The 6346-nt window shown below is 35.7% G+C and overlaps 1 long non-coding RNA gene across 1 annotated transcript; it reads left to right on the top strand.

The window, feature by feature from the left end:
* Positions 1–5206: 5206 nt before the first annotated feature.
* On the top strand, positions 5207–6059 carry LOC119630441 (uncharacterized). Its single transcript, XR_005246204.2, has 2 exons — positions 5207–5302; positions 5827–6059. It is a non-coding gene; the product is annotated as an uncharacterized LOC119630441 (long non-coding RNA).
* The last annotated feature ends 287 nt before the right edge of the window (positions 6060–6346 follow it).

Genomic DNA, 6346 nt, shown 5'->3' with positions numbered 1-6346 from the left:
CCTAGACTCATGTCGCGTATTTTAAAAGATGACTTAGGACTTGCAGCCTATAAGAGACGTCATGACCTAAAGTCGTCGTGGCCTAAAGGATAAGACGTTCGGTGCATTCGTATCTAGCGATGCACCGGTGTTCGAATCCCGCAGGCGGGTACCAATTTTTCTAATGAAATACGTACTTAACAAATGTTCACGATTGACTTCCACGGTGAAGGAATAACATCGTGTAATAGAAATCAAACCCGTAAAATTATAATTTGCGTAATTACTGGTGGTAGGACCTCTTGTGTGTCCGCACGGGTAGGTACCACCGCCCTGCCTATTTCTGCCGTGAAGCAATAATGCGTTTCGGTTTGAAGGGTAGGGCAGCCGTTGTAACTATACTGAGACCTTAGAACTTATATCTCAAGATGGGTGGCGTATTAACGTTGTAGATGTCTATGGGCTCCAGTAACCAAATAACACCAGGTGGGCTGTGAACTCGTCCACCCATCAATGCAATAAAAATAAAATAAAAAAAGTTTTAATAAGTGTACCTTTAAGGCACTTTAGAAACACCTTGTTAATAAAAAAATACTTTAAAAAAAGATTTCAGAACTTTAAAAGTAAAAACGTTAATGTCTATTTATCTTCACATTGTCAGTGTCTTTATCATGGATATGGACAATCTACCCACGACTACGTAGACTTGCAACGCGAGGTTTTGGTAACAACCCCATATAACTTGTATAAGAAAATTGTGCCTCTATAAGATTAAGAAACAACAAAAAATTGCCTCTTCTCCCTTTCCCCCCTCTAGACGAATTTAAAAATAGAATAAAATAGTTTTTGGTACCAGGAACGCATAAATCGCAAGGAAGCGGCTGTTTTGCACTGTACTGAATGCCGTTTGGCCGTTAATGTGAATACAAATACGCGGCTACCCCTGACGAATGCAAGTGTGAAAGAGATAAACAAACAACATCGTTTGCTGCACTATACGAGGGCTCAGCGGAAATTGGATCCGCAAATGTTCTTTATTACGAATTGTGCCATGTCTGACCAGTTTGCATGACCCATTGCGTATCATCTGTCAAAAAGATACTCTTTTAAGCTGTGTGATCCTGACACCTCCAAAGTTCCATGCGCCTGTTTTATAAGCTTACAGAAGTGTAGTAGTAGTAGTAGTAGTGGTAACAGTAGTAAATACCAGAATTCGTCAGTTCTCGCGAGTCGTGACATCTCGCGTTTATTATTGTCATCATCTCATATTTAATTTCTGTTCAAAATTCTAATTCAACAACTCGCCAGACTTCAAGAAAATAATCTTTGATTAGCTGTTTTTTCTGCGTGATATGAAACGTAAAAAAAATCTAAAAATATTTTTTATCGGTAAACAGAGTCGCAGTAAATAGAATAAATAGCAGGATAATGTTCAAATGTCAACGAATAAAGCCTTAACCTTACGAAAACTATTCGAAACTTTGGCGGTAGTTTAATAAAAATAACAAACGCAGCATTAAGAAGTACCTTTATAAACCTATCATTTTACGTTATAATTAAACTTTTATGAAGTATAGACAGCCGTACTAGACGCCATTTAAATACTGTTTGACTAACCTCTATATTAAATACGTCAAGCATAAACTTTGTACCCCCATTTACGAAAATTGCACGGACGGAGAAGTATGAAATTTCCTACACTTATAGGCAATATAGAGAATGTTAAATTTTTTTAATGATGCACCTGACTTCTGGGATCTGTTCAACGTGGGAACGTTACAAATAATTTACATAAATCGCAGGCAGAACATAGGCGGACTAATATATTCGTATAAGGCATTTGATGGGCTTGTATCGAGTGAAGCAAAGAGTACAAAATAGTGTATATACATATAATTAATTTAGAATCTAAACTATAAATTGAATGAATTTCTTAGCTTTAATTAAGCTTGCTAAAATGTAATTTATTTAAAAATAATTACAGTAAAAACTTTTTTATTTGAGAAAATATTATTGTCATACATTTAAAAGTATTAAAGCCTGTGTAAATGTCGGTTTTGGTTGAAGATAGCGGCATTTCTTGTATTGCAAAGTTGTTTTTTAATTTTTATTGAACACAAATAAAAAAATAAGGTAATAAGTTTTTTTGCGTATTTGGGTGGCCGAGCTCACAGCCCACCTGGTGATACTGGAGTTAAGTGGTTACTGGAGCCCATAGACATCTATAACGTAAATACCACCACCCACCTTGAGATATAAGTTCTAAATTCCTTATTATTAATAAATCGGCGTGTAACATTGTAAGCCCAATGGACAGAGAGAGACTCATTATTGAGGAATTTCTTTCATAAACAACATGACGAAAACAAAAACAATAAACTTTATTCCAATTTTATTTTTTTATAAACAGATAATACAGTAGTTTCAATTACTAGGAAAACATGACATGCATGGAAGCTATCCGTCTTATCGTACTTCGACAATTCATTGGGGAAATGAAAGAGACAGCCAGAAATATTTCGTTGCAACACGGGGGGAGCTCAGGAAAAAAACGGTCGGTTAGGTAATTTGTAAATGGACCTCGTATAAACTACCAGTAAACGAGACCTATTGCATGTCTAAACGACAGTCAAAAGTGAAGTTCTTTTAAGCTATATGATCCTAGTCCTTGGATGTGATTTCGCGCATTTTATTAAAAAAGAGATGATGATAGTTTTTATTTTATTTATTTATTTATTTATTAATTATTTGGCTTTGGTAAAAAAACCTAGGCTCTTTTTTTTACCTAATTGATATGCATAGAGATTGGCAAACAAGCTAGTAAGTTGTTTCTCTTAAGACAATAGTTTGCCAATCTCAGCAAGCATAGAATTTCCTGCAGTACGCTTATGTCAGTTTGTTTCATCTTCCAGATGGGTGGCTGCCAGGGAATATTCTTGTTTCGATTCGAGTAACGGTCAGTAACTAATTAACCGGTGGACTAAGTAGTAAGTTAAATTAGGTACTTGTCATGAAATAATTCGATAGAAAATTTTAAGTAAATTAATTATTACTTACTCACAATGACGGAAACTTTTCGATAAAATTTCCGGTCACATCTAAAATAATTTATGGAATTGTTGGGTATTTGCAGTTAAGCTGATCGATAGAATGGCTGTGTATGTCATGGGAATGCATAAGTTGCAAGTTGTCTCTATCGGATTTTAGTACACCGTGTTTGATCCGAGCAGGCTAGTAAGCTGGGTACGCCCTTATCTGTGCAGGAATGAGACACAACACGAGTAACAGAGACAACGAATCGTCGTTTGTTGCAGTCCAGGGGAGCTCAGCTTAGACTGGAAACTAGGTATTTAGCATACAGCTCCAATAGTCTGTGAGCCCGTTGCACTTGTATGCGAAAATCAATAAACAACTCCATTCAATTATGAATTCCTGGTATTCGGAGAGCGCCTCCACCATGAAGGGGGTAAATTTATCTCCTTACATTTAATTAAAATGTTTATCATCTATCTATCTTTGTAGGCAGCGGCTCTGCCCCTGGCATTGCTGAAGTCCATGGACGACGGTAACCACTCACCATCAGGTTGGCCGTATGCTCGTCTGCCTACAAGGGCAATAAAAAAAATATATTTATCAAACAGTTCCACAAAAAATATATTATATTAAATAGGTACTAGTTTATAATAAGAAAAAAAAGGTTATTACAAAGACGAGCATGATACGGATGAGCTATTTCAGTAAACAACAAATTCTTAGAGCAAAATAATCTGTAGCGAAGCTTACGTGCTTAAAGTCTATATATAGAAATAGAATAGATTTAACTTGTTTATTTTCTTGAATAAGAAATATACGGAGAAAACAATTAATACGCAGAAATAAAACATAAAAACACAAATGAAATGAAATGTGTTTCGATCCCCGACTACTATTAATAGATCAGTATTAATTAAAAAAAAATCTTAGCATTTTAGAGCACATTACATTGGATTTTATATTACCCAGTAATAGAGAACACATTTTTAATTCTAAGCAGTTGCCCCTCTGTTGCCTACGGTATTGTCGGTATCCTATTACCCTCAGTAGAACTGCTCGCCAATTCGTTAACGATAGAAAAATAGACTAAATAAATGAAATTGTTAAAATCAAACACGCGCTTTGAATTAACAAAATAACAATTCATTTGATTGCAATCAATTTGATTGCAGGACCACTTAGCACACCTGAATAATCTAGGAATTAACTTAAACTCAGACAAAAACCATCAATACCTTACAAAATAAATAGTCATCAAGAAGTTTACTTTAAATTTATACTTAATAGTTACAGGCGGTACTTATAAATCTATTTGGGAATTACAGGAAAAAAACATGTCATTACAAAAACTCACAATATTTGTAATGTATCATTTCTTGAGATTGTTCGAAAAGCAGCCAATAGCTTATAGAATTACTAAACAACTTGAAATTAAAGAAAAAAACTACGTATATTTGTAATAGTATAAAGTTTATTTGTTAATATATTAATAATAAAGAGTCTGTATTCAAAACATTGCATATCGCTACGAAGGAGCTATGAATTTGCAAGAGATAAAATCATCTTAGCTTCTTAGAACATTTATAATGTAATTTATTTTGTTATATTCACCTTTAAGTAGTATATCACGTTCACTGCGGAACAGGCCCAAATCAGCCTGCCGCGGAATTTCACCTGGTGCGGACGAAGAAAACTACGTCCCTCTCGCTGGTGCGGAACGATTATCTCAGGTGTTTGTAAAGGTACGACAAAGACAAATATATATTTGAGATTGTGGTCAAAAGTATAGGTGTTCCCTATAAAAACATCACGGCAGGCCTTTATCGGCCTATCACGCACTGACGGTAAAAAATATCAACTCGGTGCGGGAGGAGGCCTATTGTGGCCCGCCGTCCCAACAGGCTGTTGGCGGCCCGATACCGCACAGAGCGCCCGCCTCGCCAGTTAGTGTTGGGCAAGCTATCGGAACTGAAGTACGTCACGTTTTTTTTATTCCTTAAAATTAAAGGCACGATGTCAGGCAACAAAAGAAAGATAAATATTTTGGAAAATAAATTAATTTGCGGTGCAGATAGTGATAGTGACAGCAGTCAGGAGATATTTTCCTTGAAAATGAGAAGAAGGTTTCAAAGAAAGAATTTACAGAAGCATTAATACAATCAATTACTGGAAAAAATATATGCCCTGATAGTGAGTATAACGACGTGCAACATAACTGTAACCATCTTTAGACCTATGTTGAAGGTGATTCCTTCTGTTTCGTGTTGACGACGTTCTACCTCTGCAACAGGTAACTATTGTCATTATTTTTTACACATTACGAGTGCTTAGGTGGCTGTGCATGGTCTTCGAGCATGAGCTTTGGTTTGACTCCGTTTATTTTTCTGCGAGCAATGTATGGCGTTTATTGCACTACTCCTTGTATTAAGGTATGTTATGACACTCTGTTTACTTACTCAATAACACATGAGTTGTTGTTTCGGGTCAGAAGGCTGCATTTAACATGAAAATAACGCTTCAAGTCTACTATATAAGGCCCTGTATTATATGTACATATTTTGTTTTCACAAGCTTAACAAATAGAGTGGTCTGAAAATTGCAGAAAACAAAGTCGTATCACCTTATCTTGTAGCATGTTGTGTTTAATTTTACCCATCAAAGTGTGCACTTTGACAACGCATGGTGATGAGATTTGACTATTTCAAGACCTATGTTAACTTTTTCATTTTATTTGAGAATCTATTTAATACACAGAGAGCCCTGTAGTCAAATTCATAAGGTAAATGAATCACAGAATTTAAAAAATCATTTCAGGAAATCAAGTAACACCTACGGCCGATCATATCCTTGAGATGAGCGGTAAACGGCGAAATTGTGTAGGGTGCTATGAAAAACTGCGGGAAACCATGAAGAGTTCCGAGGTGAAAAGGATAGTAAAAAAAATTAAAACATACTGCAGAATGTGCAAGCAAAATCTTTGTGCGAAATGTTTTAAAGACAGCCATTAATAAATAATTAAATAAACAATTTTTATTTCTTTACTTTAATTCTGTTTTATTTTCGATATCCCCTTATTTTTCTCTTTCCCATCACTACTAAAAATACTTTCTAGTGCGGTTCTGGTCGATATCGACCCGCCACTTTCCCTGGTTTATTTCTCATTTTCTGTTCGGCAGATCCCGGGGCGAATCAAATCTAAAGAAGTTGGGTTCAAGGTTTTTCCAACAGTCCAAAAACTGTTCACCTACATTATGTTTTCGCAAAGTTATAGCAATTTAATCTAACCTTGTGCTGACGTGTCGAAAAAGACCTACCACGCACTGGCGGAAAAATC

Source organism: Bombyx mori, chromosome 1, assembly GCF_030269925.1.
Source record: "Bombyx mori chromosome 1, ASM3026992v2".
Classification (NCBI taxonomy): Eukaryota; Metazoa; Arthropoda; class Insecta; order Lepidoptera; family Bombycidae; genus Bombyx; species Bombyx mori.
Note: the sequence above shows the minus strand (reverse complement) of the source record. Positions and strands in the feature narration are given on the sequence as shown.